This window comes from Rattus norvegicus, chromosome 2 (genome assembly GCF_021556685.1).
Source record: "Rattus norvegicus strain SHRSP/BbbUtx chromosome 2, alternate assembly SHRSP_T2T, whole genome shotgun sequence".
Classification (NCBI taxonomy): Eukaryota; Metazoa; Chordata; class Mammalia; order Rodentia; family Muridae; genus Rattus; species Rattus norvegicus.
Genome location: NC_141535.1, coordinates 141233988 through 141261694, shown reverse-complemented (window position 1 = coordinate 141261694; position 27707 = coordinate 141233988). Strand labels below are relative to the sequence as shown.

General features: G+C 39.4%; 1 protein-coding gene and 1 long non-coding RNA gene across 13 annotated transcripts in view; one reads left to right on the top strand and one right to left on the bottom strand.

The window, feature by feature from the left end:
- LOC102552778 (uncharacterized) overlaps window positions 1-17541 on the bottom strand; it is a 53769-nt gene extending 36228 nt beyond the window's left edge. For 2 of the 5 annotated variants that reach the window (XR_015674697.1, XR_015674693.1), the window contains exons 1-4: window positions 17437-17514; window positions 16231-16380; window positions 13663-13829; window positions 8927-9072 (exon numbers count right to left, since the gene is read on the bottom strand). This is a non-coding gene — a long non-coding RNA (uncharacterized LOC102552778). Of the gene's footprint in view, window positions 1-434; window positions 584-8926; window positions 9073-13616; window positions 13830-16230; window positions 16381-17436 lie in introns of those variants that run through there. The other 3 variants (XR_015674695.1, XR_015674700.1, XR_015674698.1) reach the window with 3 other exon arrangements.
- Nbea (neurobeachin) overlaps window positions 1-27707 on the top strand; it is a 576469-nt gene that overhangs the window by 348161 nt on the left and 200601 nt on the right.

Genomic DNA, 27707 nt, shown 5'->3' with positions numbered 1-27707 from the left:
ATCCATAACTTTAGGTTTCTTCACAGTGGCTCTCCACCTAGGCCCATATCTTTCTTCCTCATATATGGCTGCCTCTTCCTCTAATTCCTCCTCCTCCGACTCTGACAACTCTTGCTCAGAGTCACTGCCAGCCAGTTCTAAGGCTTCTAATTCTTTTAATGGATACAAAGTATCCTCTCCGGATGACTTGTACTTCGTCCTCCGGGGTGCGCCTATTTTTTCCTCCAGCAGCGTTTCTTCTGCCTTTTGTATCTCTTTCACTTTTGTTTTAGTAACCTTTTTCTTTTTGTGCGCTCCTAATTTCTCACTCTGCTCCGTTTCTGACATGCTCTCTTAAATCCAAAAAGGGGCATGCCTCTCGAAGCCTAATTTCTCACTCTGCTCCGTTTCTGACATGCTCTCTTCCAAAAAGGGGCATGCCTCTCGAAGCTTACCTTTTAATTTACCTTCTCGCAGTTCTGAATCCTCTTCAGCACACTGAAGGGTCCCCTGGCACCGGCGATGTTTGTTCCCGGGTCTCGGCACCACTTGTCGCGCGCCCAATGTCCCGCCAGCAAGAACGACGCGTGGCAACAGGATTCTTCTGCGAGCAAGCCTTTACTGTGTTACAGCTCTTCTTAGTGTTATAGCTCTCTTAGTGTTACAGCTCTCTTGAACAGGGACTCCGAGCAGCAAAATCGCTCGGCTTATATAGACAACAGTATGCTAATTATCTCTCAGGGATTGGTGGGGCTTGGATCACCCCACTACTTGTCCTCCAGGGATTGGTGGAGAATGAATCACCTCATTATCATATTAACGGTCAACTAACACCTGGTGCATAAACCGCACATGTGCAGTACCGCTGTTCACCACTAGAGGGAGCCCTAGCAAGGGGACAAGCCTGCACATGCGCAGTAAGTCGTTTATATCCAGACAAGGCTGGATGTCGGCGCCATCTTTGTTTCGCCGCGCCGCTCTCTACACTTTACATTTAATTGCCATTGTCTTGTACTTCAGAGCTATGCTTACAAACCACTGAAGTATAGATTTGCCACAATACCATCTGATAAGCAAAAGCTATGAGGATGTTCTCTGCTTTGATAGATCTGCAAGATCAGTGATCATAGCACAGTATGTTTGCCTCCCCCAGTTCTCCTATGTTAACAATAATGTGTGGTTTGGGTAGTATAATTTGATGTGACAAATCTCTCTTTTGTCAGTGCAATCTTGTATTTAGCATTATAGTTATAACTCCAAGTGTACTATGAAAGATTACATCTGTGAAAACCACAGAATGCCTTATAGAAAGATCATCATGGAATATACATGACATAAATACAAAGACCTTTGTGATCATTGTTAGTAACTACCCATTTGGAATGGAAATCAAAGAGAAGTGAAAGCTGTCAGTATGTAAGCCTTCAAAAGCCCCTGGTGGATGAGTTCTCTTTTCTCGTTTAATTGTAGCCCACTGGCTTTCACAAATTCTCTATGAACAACGCACTAGCAGTGTGTCACTAAGTAGATAGTAGCTTTTTAACTTTAGGGTTAGACAGTTGTGCCCCATGAATATCATCCCCTTATAACAACGTTAAAGCTGATGATATAAGCCCCAGAATTCTAATTTACATTATTTATCTGGGAACTATAACTTGTAGAATCTACTTGGGGACAGTGTAAGAAATGTGAGGAACTAGTTTTCTCCAACTAGTGCTATCTCATAATAAATATCATTATTCAATGAATAGTTAACAATCTGTAGTCAAATACTATGGACAAAGCCACTGTTCAGAATTAGAGCAAGGCTTTACAGAAAGCATTCTATGTCTTTGGTCTCTTAGCATAAATTTTGAAGCTTAAATGTATCATGCTTCCAGAGAGGCAATAAAATATGTCAAATGTAAACGACCTCATAGGCCACTTTCAGGCTTGTAAAAAGGATTTAAGCAGTAAATACACATAGGAAGTAAGCAATGAGCAAAATAATCTTAACTTCTCTAGCATTAGCCATTAGCTCTCTGTGTAAGTGATGGAACTTTTCACTCGTCAGGGTGAGATTGCTGGCTCATTAGTTAAGAGCACTCGATGCTCTTGCAGAGAACCTGCATTCCATTCACAACTATCTATGACTCAAATTCCAGGGCATATGACCCCATTTTCTAACCTCATGAGGAGCACATATGGGGCAAATACATAATCACAAGCGAGACACTAATACTCATAAATAAAATAAATCATTCATTTAAATTTTCATCTTTTAGTAAGTAAATTCTGTGGTGGTGCTGTGTCAAAGTTACATGAATACTTGTTCCTATGTCCAAATCAAGGGTCAGTGAGTGATAGGACCTCACCAGTGTTCCTGTGATGGGGATCACACCTCTTGACAATTATATTCAAAAACACTCTTAACATTATTCTATATCCTATATAGATCCTTGTATATATCAAAAGTAATAGTGTTTACCATGAACTTAAAATTTTTCAGCTCTTCATAAAATAAATGGCCTTTATAAAATGATAATAAATTTTAAAGGAAATTCACATGTCAGCATTTTTACTATTTTAATTTTTCAATGTAAATATGTTTTTTTATCATCAAAAAATAATTCTCCACCAACAAGAATGGTGACACCTTTAATTTCAGCACACTGAATATAGAAGCAGGCGTAAGGCTATGCCAGTCTATAAAACAAGTCCTAAGCCAACCAGGGCTACCGTGAATGAGACCCTATCACCAAAACAAAACAATAACAACACGCGCACACACACACACACACACACACACACACACACACACACACACACACAATTCTTCACCATGTATCTAGCCCCATAATTTTACACAAGCTGTAATGATATTTGTACTGTTCTCTGAGTTCTAATTACTTGCTTTATGGTGTACATACTTATTACTGTCATCAAAATAATTACATATATTAACTTGGTTTTTTATAAGTATTTATGGATGCATGGTTAGAGTATCTAGTAGCAATAACTTTCCTGAGTTTTTTTCCATTTAGAAGTTTTCCAGGGGCTAATGAGATGGCTTACTGGTTAAGAGCACTAGCTGCTCTTCCAGGAGACCCAGGTTCATTCCCAGCACACACATGGCTGCTCACAACTGTCTGTAACTCCAGTTCTAGAATAGCTAACATCTTCACACATATAGTCATGTAAGCAAAACATTCATGCACATAAAATAGAAATAAATAAATCTTTTAAGTTTTCCAAGTACTGTTATCAGCGTTGGGGCCAGAAAAGAATAAATTCAACTTCAGCTTTTAAAACTTTGCTGAAAGATCTCTTGTTATCAATACTACTGCAGTTATTAAAAGTAAAATAACTTTAGGGTTTTTATTTCAGTATTTAGGTGTTCATATGTCAGTATTCATCATAGGAGCATATTTTTGTTTGTTTGTTTTAAGAAATTGGTACAAAAATTTTAAATCTACTGAATAGTGTGCCCACTGACCTAATTAATATCTGCTTTAACAATCATAGTGGTTGTCCACGTCTTCTGAGGTCTGAGTCAGAGCCTACAGAACACTCAGAGCATGTGTCCAGTTCTTCTGAGGTCTGAGTCAGAGCCTACAGAACACTCAGAGCATGTGTCCAGTTCTTCTGAGGTCTGAGTCAGAGCCTACAGAACACTCAGAGCATGTGTCCAGTTCTTCTGAGGTCTGAGTCAGGGCCTACAGAGGCAGCTTAGACTCACGAACCTTTGGGAATTCCATCACATTTCATCTTAGCTCTAGGTTTTTCAGCTGCAAACCCCCACTCTGTCTTCTCTGACTGCGGCGTCTCAACTGCAGACATCTCGTGTACAACACTCAGATCTTGTTAACTTGCTCAGCTCGTTTTTGAGAAATCTGTCCAAGTTTTGAAGGCTTCTATTTCCGTGCAGTTGTTTTATAAATGCCAGTCTTGAAAAATCTGTGAGAATCAGCTGTCATGCTTATTCTTTTGACTTTGACTTTATTTTTCTCCCTGGACTTGAGCTGCTCAAGGTTAAACGTACATTTACATGTTTGACTCCTTACTCTCCGCTAGTACACGTGTAGCTATCTTTGTAGCAATAAGGTCCATACATCATCGTCTCACCATCTGCAGATGTGACCAAAGTAGCAGACAAACGTCTGCGTTCAGGTGCTGCATCCATAAAACCTGTTTGTAAGCTTAGAACTTTTCAGCAGGCACAGAAGTGATGTGTAAAACAAGTTGTCTTGAATGTGTTGTTAGAGAAATTAGCAAATCTTCCATCCATTTCAGTTCCTCACTTACCTTTCTTGATTTATAGTTACCCAAATTAATCTGATTCTGTCATTTACACTTGTTCAATAGAAGTTGTTCCTTGAGAGGTTGAAATATTAGATTTCTTTTTCTTCTTGGGTACATTTATAAGACACAGGATTTGGTTTGTCTGAGATTTATTGGATATTATAAATCACAAACTTTTATATTTTATCTCATCCATTATTACATTAGCCTTTGGTTAAATGTGCCACAGGGAAAGAAGAGTTCTCTATTAGTCTGCTATCTGATGATTCTTAGCAGCAGCTGAGCAGTCACTTTTTACTTAATGCTACATTATCCTTCCATTGTGGACTCTGGTAAAGCACAGAGTCCTTAAGCATCATCAAGTTACTGTCTGATGTTTGCCTGTTGGTGTAACAGCCCCTGAATATCTCAGTCTTTCTGGAATGAAAGCCTTTTAGAGAAAGTTCCTTCTTTAGAGAAAGTGCAGACTTTTTGGAATTTAACTGCACTGTCAGGAATTATAGGTCTGTAAACATTTTTGTGAGCCTAATTCTTGCTTATTTAGAGCTTTTGACACTTCAAGTAAAAAGTAATTATGGTGCAACTGTTATGCACAAAATCCAAATAACGTGATTTGGTCAGGACATTTCTTAGGGCTGTGAGTATGTTTTAATTAGTTTTTCTTCTTTTAATTCTTTTATAAATTACCCTCATTGTTTGAAATTGCTTAAGAATTGAGGAATATTCTCCAGGAATCTAGTATCTTACCCTTAGGATCCTTTTGAACAGAACAAAGGTTTCTATCTTCTGGATTGGTAGTGTATTGAGAGAGAGATTCTGAGTTCTGTAGAGTAGTAGGAAAAGAGACTGAGGTTGTGAAAAGGAATCTGCTGCAGAAAAACTGTCCCCAGGCTGCAAGGTTAACTGTGTGCTACTACCCTCTCAAGCCCAGTGTTCCCAACATGTTTGCAGGAGACCTTAAGAAAATATCGCTTGGATTGTGACAAAGAGATGCCCTTTGTTTTCAAAGGCAGAAAGAAAAGAATTGCCAAGCCTCTACTAGGATAACAAATTGTGGCTTCTTTGCATTCTGACCGAGGAGAATTGAAGAAACAGAATTGAGAGGCAGCTCACTGACGATCCACAGCATGAGTCTAGTGAGCAGCAAGGCCCAGCAGCCATGGGGAATGAAAACTAGCAGAGAAAGAAGCCAGGAAGGATGACAGGGTCCACTTAAACTGCTAATGCTGGAAGTGGGAAGAACTTAGCCTTGAAACTTGGGGCCCAACAGCAATTCCTGTTCTTATATATCAGTAATCTCTAAATACTACAGCAGTAAATTTTATTTTTGTTAATTAACTTTTTTTTACAAATGCAAAACCCCATTTTTTTTCTTTTATTGGCTATTTTCTTTATTTACATTTCAAATGTTATCTCCTTTTCTGGTTTCCACTCCTGCAACCACCTATCCCATCGCCCCTCCCGCTTCTTCTATGAGGGTACTCCCTCCCTCCTCCCCACCCTGGCATTCCACTGATGCCCAACAAGGCCATCCTCTGCTACATTTTCAGCTGGACCCATGGGTCTGTCCATGTGTATTTTGGATAGTGGTTTACTCCCTGGGAGCTCTGGTTGGTTGTTATCTTATGGTGTTGCAAACCCCTTCAGCTACTTCAGTCCTTTCACTAACTCCTCCATTGGGGACCCTGTTCTCAGTTCAGTGGTTGGCTGTGAGCACCTCTATATTTGTCAGGCTCTGGCAGAGCCTCTCAGGAGACAGCAATATCAAGCTTCTGTCAGCATGCACTTCTTGGCATCCACAATAGTGTCGGTTTGGTGATTGTATATGGGATGGAGCAGTCTCTATTTCCTTCAGCCTCTGCTCCACTCTTTGTCCCTGTATTTCCTCCTATGAGTATTTTGTTACTTCTTCTAAGAAGGACTGAAGCATATACACTTTGGTCTTCCTTCTTCTTAAGCTTCATGTGCTCTGTAAACTGTGCTCTATATAGTACTGAGGACCCAGCTATACCACTCCTGGGCATATACCCAAAGATTCTCCAACATAAAATAAGGACACGTGCTCCACTATGTTCATAGCAGCCTTATTTATAATAGCCAGAAGCTGGAGAGAACCCAGATGCTCTTCAACAGAGGAATGGATACAGAAAATGTGGTACATCTACACAATGGCTTCATGAAATTCTTAGGCAAATGGATGGAACTAGGAAATATCATCCTAAGTGAGGTAACCCAGTCTCACTCACACACACACACACACACACACACACACACACACACACACACACACACACACAAAGGTATGAACTCACTGATAAGTGGATATTAGCCCAAAGGCTTGGAGTACAGCTCAGAAATTTTACCTCTAAAACATCTCAAACTCTTCAGTCCTTGTGACCTGAATTACTGGAAAGTAGTAAAGCATGTTGTCTTAGTCCTCTAATATGCTGTACCCAGATTCTAGTGTCCCATGCCTGTTCATTCTAGCTATTCAGGCCTTCAGTTGCATCAGGGTAATTTTACATTTTTCTTGACGCAGTACTTTTCTTTGCCCTGCTATGTTGGAGTAAATGTTTATTCCTGCCTGCACAGAAATGTCCCCTTAAGTTCTGATGCTTTCCACTAGTCCAGTTCTCTCCAGGACTTCTGATGCTCATCTTTGACCTCTCTTCACAAGGGGAGGCACTCTGGGTATGAAAACTCACCATCTTTTAACACAACCACTAACTTGGAACTCCATCAGCTTATATGTCCCATCTGCTATTCCAAACCACTTTATAAATGACTAACCATGTGGAGAGAAGCAACCCCAAAAGACAGTCCTGTCACAGCATCTTTCAAAGAAACTAAGTCATTTCCATTACAGGATAGCTTTAGAATGGGGAGAAACATGGCTGTCAGATGTTTTTCTTTGGGGAGACAGGGAATTTTTATACACATTATTGGAATGAGCATGAAGACACACGTGCCGCTGTATCTGGGAAAGGCCTGTGTGAACTCAGTATGCTTTCCCTTCATCCTACAGCTGACCGTGCTGCTCAGGGAGTCCCTGCTTTCACACACATAAGACTTCTGCTAGGGAAATAAGAAGATAAAAATTCTTGATGCATAAGACATGGTCTTGGCTGAGGAGATGGCTCAGGGTTAAAGACTAGGCTCACAATGTGGTCCAGTTTGTTTTTGATTTTTTTGTTGTTTTGTTTTGTTTTTGTTTTGTTGTTTTTTCTGAGACGTAGTTTACAGATTTGTTACATAAGTTTTGGTATTTTATGGCCTCAGCCTTCAACTTTTTTATAGTTCATGTACTGATAAAGAATACAAGCCAGAGAGCTGGTGACAAGGTTCCATGGGTAAAGTGCCTTCTGTGCAAACATCAGGGCCTGAGTTCAGATCCTCAGCAGCAATGTTAAATGTCACATGTGGTGTCAAGTAACCCTGGGGTCTTTCTGGCCAGCTAGCTTAGCCACAGAGAATGCCAGATTTAGTGAGAAACTTTCTTAAAGGAAAGTGGAGCAGCCATCAAGGAAGACATCCTAACATCTGGCTTATATACTCCCAGCACAAAGGAATCCACCATTAGCACACATGTGTATATGTAAAAAAAAGTGCATACTCTTAGACATATATGCACACACAGAATAGGCGTAAAATTAAGAGTTCGGGTGGCTTATGTTAAATTTTAACTCATATAAGATGTGTGATTTTAAATTTAAAATATGCAGTAAAATGAACTTCTGATTACCATAGTGAAAGAAGGCTTCACATGGACTTTACCCTGTATATGGAAGTGTGGTCTAGAGCAGAAGAAATACACATTATAAATATAGCACTTCAGTGAGATTGAAAAATGGACATCCCCTGTGTGAAGACACAGGGTGAACAAAACTCTAGGCTCATGCCCCCATCATCCTCTTGTCCCATTAAAAAGAGGCAAATGCAAGCATTTATTTGTACTTGAGGGAACCTAAGCACTGAAATCGATTTCCTAAATTTAAAGAGTACATACTTATTACCTACATTTGTATTCATGTGTAAAATCTTCTAACATGAACTGGTTTCTCTGGTTTTCTTTGTCCAATGTTTGTGACATTAGCCCACATAGCACAAGGGTTTTTTTTAGAATATTTAATATTTATTGATATTTAGAAATCCATTAAGTGACTGTATCTGAATTTACGTCTGGCCCAGATGTTTTACTATTATGAGTAAGGTTTCGCCATGTGTAGCTTTTCTACTTAAGTATATCCCTGCACTTCTTTCTCCACATTACCATTTAGCAGTCAGTACAATACATGGCATTATACTATCAATTACAACTTGCTTATAACTTAAACACCTCAAGTGCTGCTTATAATGACCAGTGGTGTCATTTGTCTCATGTTTAATTATACCTTTTGTTCAACATTTGTAAAAAGATTGTTTTGTTATTTTTTAATTGTGTGTATGACCATGGTGCTGTATGTGTATATGAGTGTAAGTCCCATGTAGAGACTTAGTAGATTGGATAACCCCTGGAGCAGAAATTAAAGATGATGGGGAGCCATCTGATATGGGTTTTGGGAGTTTGGGTCCTCTGCAAACAATATACATTCCTAACCACTGAGCTGCCTTCTCTAGCCCTTATCCGTGGAAGCTTGCATTCATAAGTCACCTCCCCATCACTCACCTTCACTTTTGTTTTGAGCCAGTTTTCCAGTCCAGATCACCTTTTCTTTTACCATAGTGATTTGTTTCTGGAAATGTCTTCTTCTTGTGAACTATGAAGATGTTCTAAGTGTTCTCAAACCTTTTGCACTTGAGACCTACGATGAACTGTGCGCAGGAGGCAAAGTCAGCGTTGATATTTCTGCCAGCTATTAAGACCCAACCTTATATATTAAAAAGGCCACCTTTGTTATATTGTATAATAGCCTGTATTTTGATCAGTCTTTACTTTCTAGACCTACTTTTTGGTACCCTGAGCCAGTTGTCTACTTTATGTCTTTGTGGGAACATGATTACGTGTGGGTGTCCACAGAGGCCAGAAGAGAGCGAGGGCATCAGATGCCCTGTAGATGAAATTATGGGTGTTATGAAACACCATGTGTGGATACTGGGAACCCTACTCCACTCAGCAAGTGCAACAAGTGTTTGCAACTGCTGAGTCATCACTCCAGCCCCCATTGTCTGTTTTTGAACCTAGCACTCTTGATTGCTATAACTTGTTTTTTACTGAAAGTGAGAGGGACTCTCTCCCTCCTTTTCTTATATTTTAAATATTTGTTGTATCTATATGAGTACACTTTCATTCTCTTCAGAGATACCAGAAGAGGGCATGAGATCCCATTACAGATGATTGTTAGCCACCATGTGGTTGCTGGGAATTGAACTCAGGACCTTTGGAAGAGCAGTCAGTGCTCTTAACCACTGTGTCATCTCTCCTATAGCCATCTCTGCTATAACTTTTTTAATATGCCTGGCAACTGGCTTATTTTCAGGGATATAGCTCTCATGTGCTTACATTACTGGTCTTGACCTTTGCCCTTCTGGGGAACAGTATTGACATTTCACTGACTCTATAGAATATATTGAAGAGCGGTGGCAGCTTCATCACATGCAAATGTATGTGTATGAAATGCCTCTCTTTATGTAAGCTGTCTCTCAGTAGTCTTGGGATGGTAGGTAGATTTACATGAAGACACGGTACCTCTTTTCATAAGATTTGCTTGTAGGAATTTGATGTATTTTTGAAGCTGTAGTAATTGTGTATGTATTTTTAATTTAAGAGTGAGTTTGAGACTGATAAATAGAATATAGTTGTTTTCACATGTAGATCTTTATCCAGTAATCCTGCCGAACACTCATCAGAAATAGTACAGTGCATTCTCTTGGCTGCTCAGGTGAGTCCAGTGTCACCTGAGACACTGGCAGCATTGCTCCTTCTAGCTCGCTGGCACTCTGAATTCTGCTGTGCTGAGAAAGATCTCGGTGTATTCTTTCATGGAATGTGACAGTGAGGTTTTTTTTTTCTGTGTCCTGATAGCAAAGAAAGTTTCAATATTTTACCATAGTTTACCTATTTTTAATAAGGTTTTTGTTACATTTGGTTTTTAATATATTTTCTTTTTCAGACTGAGGATGGGTCCTACCTTGTTTTATGTAGTTTGTAAAATGTTTTTACACTGAGTAGGCATAGAATTTTGTCGTGTCTTATTAAAAGCAGCACACGGTTTTTCTTTACCCTTTTTCTGGTGGTGCAGTAATCGACTGGAGAGGAGTTATAACATTAATTCTCAAAGACTAATGATTGAAGTACATTGCTTTTCAGACTAACCACATTTCTCAAAGGCTTGCTTGCTGACCCTCTCTGAGTCCTGCTAGCTAACTGTAGTTTAGTCAACACTCACTGACCCCAATAGGATGCAGCAGGCCACTGCTTTATGGAAGGTAACTTCTAGCTCAAGGGGAGCTTTCTGTCCTCTAATCTGTGAAAGTATGCCAGTCCTTAGTTACGGAGCATTACTATAAAGCAGTTCTTATTACTGGAGTGGGCTATTAACTAGCCTGCAGTGTTAGTAAGAAACAGTTAAGTTTCTAGTTCCAAGGAATGGCATAGGATTAAAACATCAGGGATATTTGAGATATGTTAAATTACCGAGGATAGAGAATGAGAATGGTTATAATAAAAGATAAGACTGAAAGTAGAGTTCACAGTCAATCAAGGAGGATCTTGATTGCCCAGCCAACCATTAGGCCTGGCTCTGTACTGTAGCAACTCAATTTAACAGATAAGGAAATGCATCTTGAGAGGTCATGACCTGCCTCTGGTACTACCAAACCAGAATTGCAAGTTCATAATAAAAAGAATTTAAACGTACTAGTCCTTTATAAATTGCCTGCCCTGTACTAACTAGTTTGTATGTTAATTATTTTAGTTGTATTACCTTATATTTATAAAAATGGTTTTTTGGCTTGTCTTTGTATTACTATTCTTAAGTTATAAAATTAAATATTTCTACAGCCATGATATTCTTCTCCTATGATACTGGATGTTTAAGCAAGGTCGTCATGGGGTGCTAGAGAAAGAGAAACAAGCCACATAGTACCTATGGGTGATTAATGTGAGGGGCTGTCTTAGTTAGCTAATATTCATATTGGTTTTGAAATCCATGGCACATTGCCTGTGTCCAGTGGATTCTTTTCCTCAGGATTTCCTATTTGCTTTGTGGTTCCTTAAGCTAGAGGCTAATAGCACTATGCCTCATTGGAAGTGATGAAGTGTCTTTGCCTTTTCCTTGTCACTGTGCTGTACTCATTACTGTAATATTCAGAACACATTTGTATGTGCGTGTGGGGGTGGGGGTGTCAAGATCCAGTATGTAATTTAAACAATCTTTAAAGTCAGGGATCCTTTATATTTGTGTATGAGGAAGCTAAAAGGATGAACACATGCTAAGTGAATCAAAGACTGATAAATAGTGCTCTTACTATTTTATGTAGCATAATACCTCTGGGATAGGAAATAATGTCTTTCAGATAGCATTGATCACACATAGAAATGTGAATAAATGATTGTAAAATGAATGAATTCTTGACATTTATTTTTCTTGTCATTTCTACAACATCCTAGAAGTAGATAATGAGAAGCGGAGTTTGTTCTAACTGACTGATTTAAAGAGATAGGTTATAGCAAGTTAATTTTAATAATATTTCTGTTATCTGTTTAATAATAATGTCTATGTTTATAACAGGAAAAACGTATAAGGTTCTACCTGCACTAAAAATGAAAATGGTCAATTTAAGTAGCAAAGGAGTTTAGTTTCTTTTGTAAACAGTACTTCAAACTTTAAATTTTACCCACAAAAATGCACATTTAACTCTGCTGTGATCAATATCCAGAGCACAGACTTCCTTATGCCTTTAGCTTTTCATTGCCTTTTAGGCCAGTGGGTTCTGGTTCATAGCACAATGCTTTCTGCTTACCTATTAAATTGATTAATATTTATAGGACATATGTCTTAGTCTATACTAACATGAATATTGGTGACTTAATCATTTAGAGGAACTCAGAAATGGGCTTTGTAAAAAAAAAAAAGTAATCAAAATTGCCCAATTAGGAAGACTCCTCCATCAGTTAGCAAGGAGGTCGTAAAGCAAGGCATTATGTGACCTGACAGATGTTTCAAAACAATTGAGAATGGAAAGAAGTGTAATGCCTCAGATCCGAAAGTGAAATGATGAGTGAAGTGAGAGTTGCCAAAGAGCAAGTTACTCAGGTCAGTGCGTGGATGGAAAGTGGCACTGAGGGGAGGAGCAGATGGTCTAGCTGTCATCTAGCCGCCATTGCTCCGTGTCCTTCTCCATCTGCTCCAATGACCACTGTCCAGCAATGCTCCCAAAAAATGTCTACAAACATTTACAATGACGACAGTAAAGGTCAGAAGCACCCCCCCAGGTGTGGGGGAAGGGCTAAGCTCAAAGACAGTGGTCAGCAAATGGTTAAGAGTTTCCAAATCTATGGCACAGAAGGATAAAATAAATACATAAAAGCTGACAAATAAAAATGACTGAAGTGATTCATAAAAATGTATTTGAATGATAAAACTAATGTTGAATTTTGTCCATATTTTAAGGCAGATGAGGTTAGCAACGTGCTGTAGAAGGCTCATTTGTATACATGTTTTAACATATTCTTAAATATTTGAAGTACATGTATAATTTATGTTCTTTGGAATAGTAATGAAAAACCCAGACAGATAGGCATTGCCTCATGTTGGCTGGCCATGAGAATACAGTATAGAAGGTAAATCTAATGAGTCTTAGTTGAGGTCTAGAACTAACCGAGGAATGCTGGAAAGAATTTTCAAATTAGAAAATAGGTCCACCTCACACTCTAAGAGTCCACTGGCTAAGAAATCAAAGAGAACGCCGGAATTTAGAAAGAAAAGTAAGCAAGATTACAGTGTACTGACAGAAACGAGTGCCTCACTAATGAACTCTTGGCGGGGCTGCACACTTGCAGTAAGCGACACATTGCTCCCACAGCAGTGTGGAGGACAGCGCCATTCAGAGGGGCCTCAGACATAGCTGACCGGGCTAGTTCACATCCCAGACACTCTAAGCCCGTGAACAGGGTCTTACCCACTATCCTCGTCAATACCATTGCTTCTCAGAAGTGTCCCATGACACTGTTGGCACCCGACCCCGTCTGGAACCCTAAACTGTGTCACTTTCTCCTAGTGATGTTACTTTTGTTCTTTGGATAGGTAGACCTTTTTCAGTCTTTGCTATAGTAAGACCTTCAGTAAGTTTTCCGGTCAGTCAGGGCTATAAATTTAGACTTTGGAAATTAGAGTCACTTTGAGTTCACATATCTGTTATCCTTTTTTTAAAGATGTATTTATTTATATGAGTACAATATACCTGTCAGGCACACCAGAGGAGGACATCGGATCCCAGATGGTTGTGAGCCACTGTGTGGTTGCTGGGAATTGAACTCAGGACCTCTGGAAGAGCAGTCAGTGCTCTTAACCGCTGAGCCATCTCTCCAGCCCACGTATCTCCTATCGTAAAGATATTTTTTCATTATTCTGAAAGATAAATATTAAAATTTTTGTTGTAAATTTATGATTAGTTTTTAGCATTGTGTTTGTTTCTCTTATGTAAGCATTTAACTTCTACCTGGATAAAAATTATAAATGATAAATTTCTGGGTTAAACATTAAAAATTAGTGTTTCTTTAAAAATAAGTTTAGGTGCAAGAATTTTCAGTGCTACACAGAATGGACAGATGGCATCGTTTCGAGTTTATCATATATGTCTTAAAGTTCCAGGAGCTTGTCCACATAAGGAAATGAAAGTGCTCTAGGAGAGGGCAGTGCTCATTCTGATTGATCACCGCCATTATCCACATGCATCAAGGTGTGCCCCAAGGAACAGGTACCACCTATCCATTGAAAGGTTCGAAGGATAGTTATATTTTCTCTACCTAACACGTGTAAAAGAAAGGTTTGATGTTGATTGTGCCCACTGACCTGTCTTTGCACAGGGCTCACTAGTGCCATGTACATGTGGCAAGGGAGACTACAAGAGTAACCTCATTCTTTCTCACTCATAGCCCCCCCCCCAACTTTCCAGTCTCGTTTTCTATTGTTTGATCTGACATTTTGTACAAATCCCCAGTAAATGTAATAGCATCATACAATATTGACCTGCTGGATTTTAATGAGAATGCTTTAGGTAATATAAAATAAACTTATAGACACTGCTGGCTATAAAATTGAATGCTATAAATTGGGACAGTTTTCAAGGCAAGCTTATTCCATATTAGAACTGTCTTCATTTCCTTTGGCTCCTTCATACCATTTCGAGTACAGGGTTTGTCATGCACTGATACTTTCGGGATAAAGCATTCTGATTTTTACCTTTATTTTAGAGAACATTGTGAATAACTTGAGAAAAACACTTTTTATATTAACAATTTAATCCTTATATTATGAATTTAATATGTATATTTAAAAAAATCTTCCTTCAGAAAAAAAAGGCAGAAAGGTTGTCAGTGGTGATACAGTCTTTCAGTTGCAGCACTCGGGAGATAGAGGCAGAGACGGAGGCAGAAGTAAGCTGATCTCTGTGAGTCCAAGGCCAGCCTGGGCTACAAAGAGGGTTCCAGGAAAGCCAGAACTATAAAACCCTGTCTGGACCCCCCCAAAAAGACTTCTTTGACCCTCAGATATCTTCACTGCATGGTCTGAGATTTTTTTCAATGCTCTGCTTTTACTTTTAACAACTGAAGACATTTTCAGTATTGAAAAATGAACAAACTGAAAATTTCCTGGCACATGAAAATACTAACTCAGTTTCTTAGATAACTAGATTAAACTGTTATTTTGTAGCAGTGATGAACCATCAGGACAAATAAACCTGAATTTCATTTTATCATTTTATTTCTGTGCCATTATTTAAAAATATATTGAGTATTTTATGATTGTTGATAGATGTGGCTGAACTAAGCCTACAGCAGAAGATCAATGTCTTAAAAATTGAAACAGTATAGGTTTGTATTGATTAATGTGCCTAAATCAAAATGGGAGGCTTTGTAACAGCTTCCTTAGACGGCTGCTCCCCAGTAATGGCACCCCATCCATTTTAGCTTTCCACTGATAAATCAGCTTGAAAATTGGATGTCAAAATTTTTTTCACTGAAGTAGTGATTTTTTTCTTGCCCTTTAACCTTTTCTGATATATTAGATTGGTTTATAAGACTAAACTCTATCTCAGAGAAAGCAGTTGTCAAATTGACAATTTGATGGATTTTTAGATGATTTTTAATGTCTGTTTTCACCCATATGTGTGTATGTGTATGTGCATGTATATACATAATGCCTTCATATGATTATACATTTTAATGCCCTGACTAAGGATAGATTTTTATATTGAAAAATTAAAATGTATATTTGAAAACATTCAGCATGCTAGTTGTAGATCTTAGATGTTAGAGAAGGATGACTGGACGATTGCTTCTGCTCCTGCAGTGCTCTCACTTGTGTTCTGTGTGGAGAGAGAGAGAGAGAGAGAGAGAGAGAGAGAGAGAGAGAGAGAGAGAGAGAGAGAGAGAGACCCTGGCATTCTTTATTACCATAAAAACAATAAACATAAGCCAATGTTACTTACCAGGAACCAATATTGAGGATTTAAAATAACACTGGAAAAATGTGCCTAACATCACAGAAAAACAAGCTTAATTTGTATTTAACAGATGGACTTGGGTGATGGCTGACATACCCTCATGTCTCTATAGTAGAATCTACGTTAGCCTGGAAAGGTATTGATTGGGAAGTTTCTGTTGTATAATTACTTTTTTTTGTCAAGAAAAAAAATTCATGGTGTATTGATGTAGACGGGAGGCCCTGAGCAGCAGCTCCCTTGGCTAACAGTGAGTGTCATCTTTCAGCCATGATAAATGGTAGCACACTGGCCCCACATAATTACCTTGTGGTGAAATGAACCTCCTATCCTCTTCCCCTTTCCAGCACAGAGATGGAACAGTCGTCTTCATCTGAAAGCTGTAATTTACTGGACTAATCATCCTCTTAATAGGGGAAAATCCATGTCCCCTAGAGCATGACCTGTGTTGGCTAACTGAAACAGAAACATCTTTTAAAATAGTGGATGAATTAAAAGACTCCACAGTATGCTGCATTTTTACCACTTCTCAGTTATTCTGATCCATGCTTTTCCTGGCTGTTCACTCCTGGTCACTCGGAGAATTTGTACGAGATATAAATTAAAAGAGGAAATGTAGATATGGTCAAATGCATGGTTTGCAGTGGGGGAGAAGTGATTTATGAAAATTAACCTATTAAGTTTGCAAAGTGACTACATTTTGTAAATACAAAACATTTTAGTTCAGTAACATTTGTTTTGGGAAAATGGCTGCTTATAACTCTTGCATATAGAATTTAAGACAAACATCATTTCTATTGTGTGAATTCTTTCTCTTTGACACTTACTTCCATCAGGCAGCAAATACGCCCCTGTGGGTGTAAAAATCACACTGTCCCTAGCTATTCCAAAAGACCAAGATGGTTTGTATGGCTTGTCACTCTAGGACAAAGATGCTGAGTGTGTTACCAACTCTCCTTAAGTCTGCGTTCTGGTTTGATGAGCAAAGATCTGCCCTTCATGCTCCTGCTTTAATACTGCCCCCTGGGTAATGACTTTTATTTAAGTAATGCTATTTAAAGGGTGTCTGGCCGTCATTTTAGATCATTGTAAGACCATGATGAAGGGTTGGATAGAGGTCATTTTCAGAGGTTGTACTTAGTTAAATAAATGTACAAGTTTTCACAAAGGCTCCTGCTTTTCAGCGTGCTGTTGCAAGCTCCCGCCAAGCCTCTGGGAACACCACATAAAGCATAGCTGCCTCTGCCAGGAAGGCATTGTATTTTATATTTCCCTTCTCATTGTTACTTTTCTCTTCATAATTCTGTTTATTCCCACAACTGAACACAACAGTTTTATTTAATTTTAAGTCAGATCCATCACTTTTGACAATTGGTAGACACCCTGTATAGAGATATAAATGAATATTTAGGGTCATTTTTCCTAAGTCTTATTAAAAAAATCTCTACGTTAAAAAAGAAGACTAAAACAGTTCTCCCTTTAATGTAGCCCAGGTTGACAGTTTCTTCCTACCATCATCACAGCTGGCCTCTTGCTGTTCGCAGCTAACAAGTGAGATCCATGCAGATGAAAGCCACCCTGATCCTGTGTAGCCATTTCCTGTCACGTTACCACCTTAAATTACTTCCATGACCTAGCACTGCTTATCTAGAAAGCCCAGACCCAACTTCTGCGTTGAGCTGTGCTGTGCTCGAGGAAATGATACTTCCTTAAAGCCACTTCTCTGTGTGTAGCTCATCACCACACTGTCATTTTCAAAAGTAACTATTATGTTTGCTCCCTGAGGAAATGCTGTCTCTGATCAAGTCATTTATCACTTAAATAGAAATGTGTGCACTAAAGCAAACATGTCTCTTTATTTTGATTGTTAACATATTTTTAAATGAAACAAAAAGTTATGCTTCAAGTCAAAGTCTCACTGAACTGGGGTTTTCTTAAGTATTTATTTGAGCAAAATGGAAAGCTGCACAGTAGCTGAATGCTTCCGAGCTCATAGAACTCTCATGAGGTTGACAGAAAACAGCTTTTCTCCTTCCTTTTCTAAATGGTTCCTACTTTGATTACAAGCATTTATTATAATTATCAAGAGATTAAGCTGATGTTATAGAATCCTAGTAATGGAACCATGCAGACAGACTGTAATGGCAGTTTATTGGATTCTGCAAAGGGAAGAAGCAAAAAGACAGCGTGGTCTGTTCTGTGCGTGGCCCCACTCCTTGCTGAGGATACTCACTCACTTGATTACTCCATCTCTGTTCCAACTCTGTGGGAGAGTTGATGGCTTAGGGGTGTCATGTTCTCTATGTCACCTGACCTTTGGCTTTTCTATGCTTTTTTACCGCTTGTAAGCCACACATATATGTGTGTGTTGACTTTTCACTGTTAATATCTTTGCTATAAAAATCGGTGCAGTTGATGATCAGTTAGTCCCACATAAATGAAAACTATGAACCTAGCAAGGTTGTTTTTTTTAATATTTCAATTCATTTAGAGACACGCACATGGAAGGTTTAGATGGGGGACTGAATTCGGTGGATTAGAGTTCCCTGAACTTGTACCTAGCAGAACTGCAGTATGTGCAGAAATACAAGAGAACAATTAGAGAATTGATGTGTGTACGGAGAAGGGACCTTGCTGTCTATCAGAAATGCCTGTGGTAGGAAGAGCAGAAGTTCAGAAAAGTCCTCTTGTTAGTATCTCTTGCCGTGAGGTATTAGGGAGGCTATGCTTGTGATTTTGGATGTCCTGAAAATAAACACTCACTGGCAAGCTTCCTTGCCTAATAACAGCCTGTGAATACTAAGCCTTCAGAAGGTTTTGGTTGGTTAGTCAGTTTTGTTTTTGCTGTTATTGTTTTTATTGTTTGTTTGTTTGTTTGTTTGCTTGTTTGAAAATTACTTTGTTTTTATCAAAGTGATAAAGAAGATATTACTTTTATTTAAATGTTTATATTTTCTGCTGGGTATTTTGTGGGGTAGCATGTCTCTCCCTCTTACCCTCTCTCCCTCCCTCCTCCCCTCCCTCTCTACACTGTTATACTCTGTAGTACAAGCTTTGAACTTTAAATCTTCCTGCCTGAACCTCCTGAATACCTGGATTCATAGGCCTGCCCCACTAGACCTAGCCGAAATAGTATTTCTTTGAAGCATTTCAGAATTGCTGCTATTGCTGAACAAGTGTGTGAGGTTAGCAGGGGTAGTGATTCCTCAGACTTTGCTGAAAGTTCTTAAACCACTAGATACGTACTAGAGGCTTTAGCTGCCATTCCAGCTTCCTAGAGTCTCCGCAAAAGCCTCCTGGTCTTCCTTGTTGTTCACTTCCTTCTCGTACACTGGAAAGACCGGAGATGTAGTTATGGGCCCAGCTTCATTAACACAGGACAGGGAAGGAGTGATTCAGAATGGTAACGACTCAAAGGTGGAGAGAACTCTCCATGTGCTAGTCACTGCCTTCTGACACAATGATGACCCTTGTCTTTAATATAGTGTGTGAGGTTTGTATTTTCTACTGCATATATAATGTGTATAGACTATATATGTGTATTTATACCCTGTTATACTATATCATACAGAGTATATTTAATACAGACTTTATGAAGTATATGTAAATTAAAAAATAACAAAGCTCCATGCTGTGGTGGTGTATGCTTTTAATCCCAGCACTTGTAAGGCAGAGGCAGGCAAATCTAGGTGAGTTTCAGGCTAGCCTGGTCTACAGAGTGAGTTCTAAAACAAAGAAGCCCTGTCTCAAAAAACAAACAAATAAATAAATAAATAATAAATATACAAAACATCTCAGTCCCAGCACAGCTATAATCCCAACACTTGGGAAGCTAAGAAAGAAAGATCACCAGGATATCAGGACTAGCCTCAGCCACATAGTGATTCACAGGCTAGTCTGGACTACAAAATGAGTCCTGTCTCAGATGGGTGGAGTCATGGAATACTGAAATATTTTAAGATGGTAACTTCCAGCTTCCCCATTATTATAATACTCAAGAACCATGGAAAAGTGAAATTAGTCTGTTTATATTAGGTGAAGAATTCATCTTTGTCATCGAATGCCAGAGGTCATTAAGAATCTGTTGTTTTTTACTTCACACTCTTTATATATATTTATGTATATGAACTTGTCAAAGTGCTTATCCATATAACTTAATTGCATTTTCGTGTATAATTGTGTGTGATGCTATCATTAGTGGGAATTGGGTGTGAGTGGACCAGAGTGTGTACAAGAAGGTCAAGAGGACACTAGCAAGGTTTGTTAGTAACAGTCACAAGCAGCCCTTTGCTTTGGTTTTTGATTTGCAAGTCGACAGTTATAAACTTACCTAAAATTGATAGTATTTGTTCTCTGTATGATATCACTGACTTACTCTAGACATTGAGGTTTTACATAGGGATCTTAAGGCTGGGGCCTTAAAAGGCTTAAGGTTACTTGGTAGGCATACACCAATGTGCTAAATCTGAGTTGGAAAAGAACCAACTCAGGCAAATTAGGAGAAGGAAGATGAGGAAGAGAAAAGTTTCACCTCTAGGAATTGTCTTAGAGGCCCAATCCTTTTCTAAGTTCTAAAAACAGTATTCTTTCATTTTCTTATAGGGGAAGTATATGACTTATAGACAAAATTAGATGTATGTTAGCTAGTGTCTTACACTTCTTTGTTGCCTGTGTGATGCATGGCATCTTGATGTGCACATTGCTTGGTAGAAATGCCAGTTTATGTGATTACTGAGCACTAACTGAAATGGGCCTGATGCAAACGTGAATCCAGAGGATTGCAAACACAAACTCAACTGTGCAAATAGCAGCCCAGAGCTGGTGTAAAATACAGAAAGATAGGCGATATGAAAGGGTGTCATGTAGATGAATGGGACTTTCAGCCCCCCTGTCGTGTGACTGGCATCTCGAGGGACTCCTTCCTTAGACCACCTTATAATAGGCCAACCTAGTCTACAAATTGAGTTCCAGGACATCCAGATATACACAGAGAAACCCTGTCTCAAAAAAGCACAAAAAAGAACAAAAACCAAAAAACACAAAGAATAGCACCTGACTTCTCTGAGAAAAACAAAGGGAATTAAAAGCAAATTAAAAAATTGAACATATCAACACCCAGACTCTACAAAAGGCCTTTTGGAGGAGCACAGTTCCAAAATAGGAGGCCTTTGAAATAATTATTTTAAGGGAACTATAAAGATTTTATTCTTAAGTGATTTTTCCTCCTTATATCAAATAAACATACCTCCCCTTCACATTAATAGTAGAAATAAGATCTGTCTAATGGAATGAGTATGAATAACATATGCTAATAAGAGTTTTAAAAGAAAAATTGATATATTTCTCCTAAAAATTGTTAGATGACATTAACATGAATTTTCAAAGTTCACTGTGTTTCTCCCATAATAAACATTGTCCATCTACAGTGGCTGTCTATGCTTGGAAGGAGGCAGGAAACAGCTGCCTTCAGTGTCATATCCTCAGGAGAATTCATTTTCTCAGTTGCCTTTGCAGCGAGTGTAGCTAGGAAATCCGACTACCAGAGCACACACACTTGCTCTGCCATTAAGTGGTTGCTTGATCTGGAGAACATCAACCCCTTCTGGTCTCTATTTTCTTCCTTATAGGGGTGGGCAATGGTGGTGCTTTTCTCATTTAGAATTGATGAGGACTAAATAAGCGAGCATATGTAGCGATTAGAGTCCCACTCATTGGCCTGATGCAATTATTATTCTAACAACTATTGAATTATACTGAAGTGACAAACAACCTAAGCACCTCAGGGACTCGTACCCATGTCCAGCAAAGACCTTCAGGAAGGCTCTGCTCACAGAAGCCATTCTAACATCTTAAATACACAATGGCATGTGAAGGGAAAGGGTCATGGCACTCTGTCCATTGTCTCTGTGACTCTTGTCTGCAAGTTACTTGCTGTTGCTCATAAGTAACTAGCCAAGAAGTTGTCACATCAGCATGCTTTTCTATGTGCATATAGAGTTAGGCATGTTGACCAACTCTGTCTCCCAGCATTGGACACGCTGAGGTGGGGGATTGCTACAAGGTCTAGCAAACTTGAGCTACACAGCATGAGTATGTCAGAGAGAGAGAGAGAGAGAGAGAGAGAGAGAGAGAGAGAGAGAGAGAGAGAGAGAGCGCGGCTGGAGAAGTACAAGCTATAGTGTACCCAAAAGGGGGAAACTGTGACATGCTTATTCATTCGAATATAGTTTATTTACCCTTACAAGCGACTCATTTAATATATATAGTTCAGGTACTCAAGTTATCAGCATACAATATTGAAGTGTGTAGTTTAGGACTTGGGATAAAGCTCAATAATAGAACATTTGCCTAATGTATACTAAGCCCTGGCTTTAATCCTTAGGTACTACCAAAAAAGAAAAAAAGGAGGGAGGGAGGGAGGGAGGGAGAGAGAGAGAGAGAGAGAGAGAGAGAGAGAGAGAGAGAGAGAGAGAGAGAGAGAACAAAAGAAAAGTGGAATACACCAGTTTTTTTGGTGGTGGTGGTGGTTGTTGTTATTGTTATTTGGGTTTTTTTTGTTTCTGTCTCAATTGAGCTGGTCACTTATTTTTTATTTATTCACTTTACATTCTGCTCACTGCCCTGCTTCCAGTCACTCCCCCTCCCCTTATACTCGCCCCTTCTCCTCTGAGAAGAGGTCTGCCTGGGAAATGCCCAACCTTGGCACATAATTCTCTGTGGGGCTGGGCACATCCTCTCCAGCTGAGGCCAAACAGGGCAACTCAGCTAGAAGAACATATCCCACATACAGACCACAGTTTTTGGGATAGCCCCTACTTCAGTTGTTTGGTAGCTACATGAAGACCACATCTGCTACATATGTACAGGGAGGCCTAGGTCCAGCCTGTGAATGTTCTTTGGTTGGTGGTTCAGTCTCTAAGAGCCCCGAAGGGACCAGGTTAGTTGACACTTTTGATCTTCCTGTGGAATTTTTATCCCCTTCAGCACCCTCAATTCTTCCCCCTGTTTTTCTATAAGAATCCCCAAGCTCCAAGCCACTGTTTGGCGGTGGGTGTCTGTATCTGTGTTAGTCAGCAGCTGGATGGAGCCTCTCATAGGACAGCCATGCTAGACTCCCATCTGTAAGCATAACAGAGTATCATTAACAGTGTCAGGGATTGGTGCTTGCTCATGGGATGGGTCTCAAGTTGGGACAGTTTTTGGTTGACCATTCCCTCAGTCTCTGCTCCAACCCCTATTCCTGCATTCCTTATAGACTGGTTAAGTTTTGGGTTGAAAGTTTTGTAGATAGATTGATGTCCCTATCAGTTGATTCACAGGGGGTCCTGTCTGGCTACAGGAAGTGGCCTCTTCCCCATTTCTGCAAGTTGAAACTAACAATACCCCATTGATCTTGGGTGACACCCTTATCCCAGGTTCTCATGTCCTGAAGATTCCCCCACCTTCCCACCCCCCCCCATCGGCTATAGATTTCCACACATTATCATGTCCCTCTGGCCATCTCTCCTGTTGCTCCCCATACCTAACCCTGAACTCCTCCACTCCCCATCGTCTCTCCCATCCATTTCCCTGCTTCCATCTGCCACTTGGAAGTATTTTATTCCCCCTTCTAAGTGAAAATCAAGCATTCTTGCCTGTGCTGTCATTCTTGTTTGGCTTCTTTAGCTCTGTAGAGTATAGCATGGTACTTTTATTTTATGGCTAATATCCACTTATAAGTGAGTACACACCATGCATGTCCTTTGGGGACTGTTACCTCACTCAGGATATTATTCTCAAGTTCCATCCATTCACCATGCACATTCCATTTTAATATGCGATCTTTTATTGGCATATATTTACCATATGAAGACAAGGATTTCATAAAAGTACATTATATAATTTGTGCCTCTTCAAGTGAAAATAATTTTAATTAGCAACCTGTCAGATTCATGTTTTTGTTTGATCTGGGCAGGATCAGATGGCTTACACAGAATTCTTGATAATCATGATTACCATGATACTTAATAATCCTGATTACCATATTTTTCACACAAGTGGAAGGCCGAGTGCTCCAGTATCTCTTTGTTTTGACTAACTTTGCTAAATATCCAACAGTTTACTTTATCTTGTAAATTCAGTCTTTTGTCCAAAACTAAACAAAATTGAAACTGTAAGCAATTAAATTTTCTCTTTTATAAGACTTGTCTTGATCATGGTGTCTCTTCACAGCAGTAGAAGAGTGACTAAGACAGAAGTTGGTACCAAGAGTGGACTATCTCTGTAGCAGCCATGACAATGCTATTATATGGAAGGGTATGGAAGACTTTGGGACTTTGGACTAGAAAAGCAATTGTTACACATTAGGCAGAGCTTACTTAATAGGCCATCCTAGTACGACATGGAAAATAGTGCTAAAGGCCCCACTCAGGGAGTTTCAGAGAGGAATAGTATTAATTAGTAAGTGACCTAGAAACCATTCTTGAGATATTGGCAATGTATGTGACTGCTTTTTGTCCTTCCCCTAAAAATATTCCTGAGGTTAAATTGAAGAGTTTGGGATTAATGGTGTTGGCAGAAGAGGTTTCAAGACAGCCTAATATTGTCTATATTACATCATTATAAGGAGCAAGGTGAGCAAGGAAAAATACACAGTGAAGTTTGAACACTAGGAAATAATACAGTGGAGCTAATTCCAATGCTCTAGGAGTTTTAAAAAAGTATAAAGAAAAACCTGTTGTTATGGAATAAAGGGAGTGGTGACCTCAGGGCAAGACTTCATTCAGCTAAGCATCCAATTTATGGAAAGGAATTAAAGAAAAGTTTAAGCCATGAAGGAAACCACCACCAACAGAAAGCTGATGCAGATGTACTTGAACAAGAGACCAAATTCCAGCCCCATCAAGCAGCAGAACTTGGGGGCTTCTGCCACATGGTTTCAACTTAAGGGTCAAGGATATAAGAAAACAGTTATGGAATCTCCTTCTGTGACTAAGGAAAGCTGCTAAGGCTAGGCCTGTGATATCCTTGCATGGAGGCTCTGAGAGACCATTGTGTAATGCCGTGAAAGTAAAGCCTGGATTGCCTTGGAGACCCCCAAGATGTTGGAGATGTTTAAGTCACAGGATACCTGTTAAAGAAAGTTTGCTAACAGGGAATGAGCCAGCCCAAAAGAAAGAAGTGTATTTCAGTCAACAAAACTGGAAGGAGTTGGAGGTCTGAAGATTCGGTGTTTGACATCAGACATGGAAATACAGACTATGACCAGCTAGTTTTTGGTCTTGCTTTGGTCCAGTATTTCCTTACTATGTTTCCTTTCCTCCCTTTTGGAATGATAAAATATTTTCTCTGCCATTGTACCTTGGAGCATGTGATCTGCCTTTTGATTTTGATATTACGGGAGCTTATAGTTACTAGAAAATGGCATGAGTCTCAGAAGAAGCTTTGGACTTTTAAACACTATTGAAATCATGAAAGGCAATGGGTACTTTTTAAATTGGAAGTGTGTGGTGGGATTTAAGGTTTCAAAAAAAAATGTTCAACATCCTAAGTCATCAAGGAAATGTAAGTCAAAACAACCCTGAGAGTCCACCTCACACCAATCAGAGTGGCTCAGATCAAAAATTCAGGTGACAACAGATGCTGGGGAGGATGTGGAGAAAGAGGAACACTCCTCCATTGTTGGTGGGATTGCAGACTGGTACAACCATCCTGGAAATCAGTTTGGAGGTTCCTCAGAAAATTGGACATTGAACTACCTGAGGACCCAGCCATACTCCTGGGCATATACCCAAATGATGTTCCAACACACAACAAAGACACATGCTCCATTTTGTTCATAGCAGCCTTATTTATAATAGCCAGAAGCTGGGAAGAACCCAGAAACTCTTCAACAGAGGAACGGATATAAAAATGTGTCACATCTACATAATTGAGTACTACTCAGCTATCAAAAACAATGACTTCATGAAATTCATAGGTAAATGAATTGAACTAGAAAGTGTCATCCTAAGTGAGGTGACTCAATCACAGAAAAACACGCTTGGTATGTACTCAATAATAAGTGGATATTAACCCAAAAGCTCGAATTACCCAAGATATAATCCATAAGAAGAGGGATGACCAAAGTGTGGATGCTTTACTCTTTAAAAGGGGGAACAAAAATATTCATAGGAGGGGAAATGGAGGCAACGTTTGGAGCAGAGACTGAAGAAACAGCCATTCAGAGCCTGCACCACATGTCACTCATATATATACAGCCACCAAAACTAGATAAGATTGATGAAGCTAAGAAGTGCAAAGAGTGGTTGCTTCATTCCCTCTTAGAAGGGGGAACAAAAATATTTGTAGGAGAAAATATGGTCACAAGAGCAGTGACTGAAGGAAAGGACATTCAGAGACTGCCCCACCTGGGGATCCAGCCCACATACATTCAGCCACCAAACCCAGTCACTACTGGGGATGCCAAGAAGTACATGCTGACAGGATCCTGATATAGCTGTCTCCTAAGAGTCTGTGCCAGAGCCTGACAAATACAGAGGCAGATGCTTGCAGCCAACCATTGTGTTGAGAATTGGGTCCCCAATGAAGGATTTAGAGAAAGGACTGAAGGAGCTGAGGGGGTTTGCAGGAAGAACAGCAATATCAACCAACCAACCCGCCCCTGAGCTCCCAGGGACTAAACCACCAACCAAAGAGTACACATGCAGCAAACGATGGTTCCACCTGCATATGTAGCACAGGATGGCCTTGTAGGTCATCAGTGGGAGGAGAGGCCCTTGGTCCTGTGAAGGCTCTATGCCCCCAGAGTAGGGGAATGCCAGGGCAGGAGTCGGGAGGGAGTGGGTCAGGGAGCACCCTCATAGAAGCAGGGGTAAAGAGTACAGGGTAGGGAGTTTCTAGAGGGGAAACCGGGAAGGGGGATAACATTTGAAATGTAATAAAATATCCAATAAAAGAAAGAAAAAAATTAAAATTTAAAGAAGCTAATAAACTATGCCCCCAAAACTGTATGCAAGCTCCCAATTAACTGCTTTCTTTTTTAAGAGTTGTTTTAATCATGGTGTCTCTTCATGTTGATAGGACAGTGACTAATCTAATTTCTGGAACTTTAGACATCAAGTACTCTAAACTCCTAAGCTATCTCTCTATTCCCAAGATATAGACTTTCTGAAGTTAAGAAATTAATCCATTGACTCCTTGTTGAAAGTATACTTATGGCAAACCTAGTGTTAGAGATACAAGTAATAAGCAAAACAAAAAGTAGCCCCTGCTGTGTTCTCCTGCAGTGAGCCATGAGAGGTGTATAATCTGCTATGAAAGCTTTCTGCATACTTAGGAATAGTGCTGCTCACAAAAGTTACAGTATCCTTCTTTTTACTATATCAGGCTGAACTGTGTAGACAGAAAACCTAACTTTTTAAGCTGAGATAGTATTCCCAGTGTTTGTTTGGTTAAACTGAAAGCCAAGTTCCATCACAGAATGCTGCATTGGACATGTAGCAAGCATGTTTCTGTGGTTTCTGAAATGCACTGTGGGTTTTAATAATGGTTCAGCATGTAGAAGACAATGTTATCCGGTGATAACCATAGTTGTTAATGGTTTATATTAGATGAAAGCTGTAAAATCATTTGAGGACTGTTAACATTAGAATAATAATTTACAAAGACAATTACCACATACTGGAAATTTTTGCAACTAATTTGGTATTATTAATAATGGATAAAATTGCACTTTTCTCAGGTTGCTGTGGGCAGCAGGGAGTTACTTCAATGAATATTTCAGCACATTATTTTAATCATTT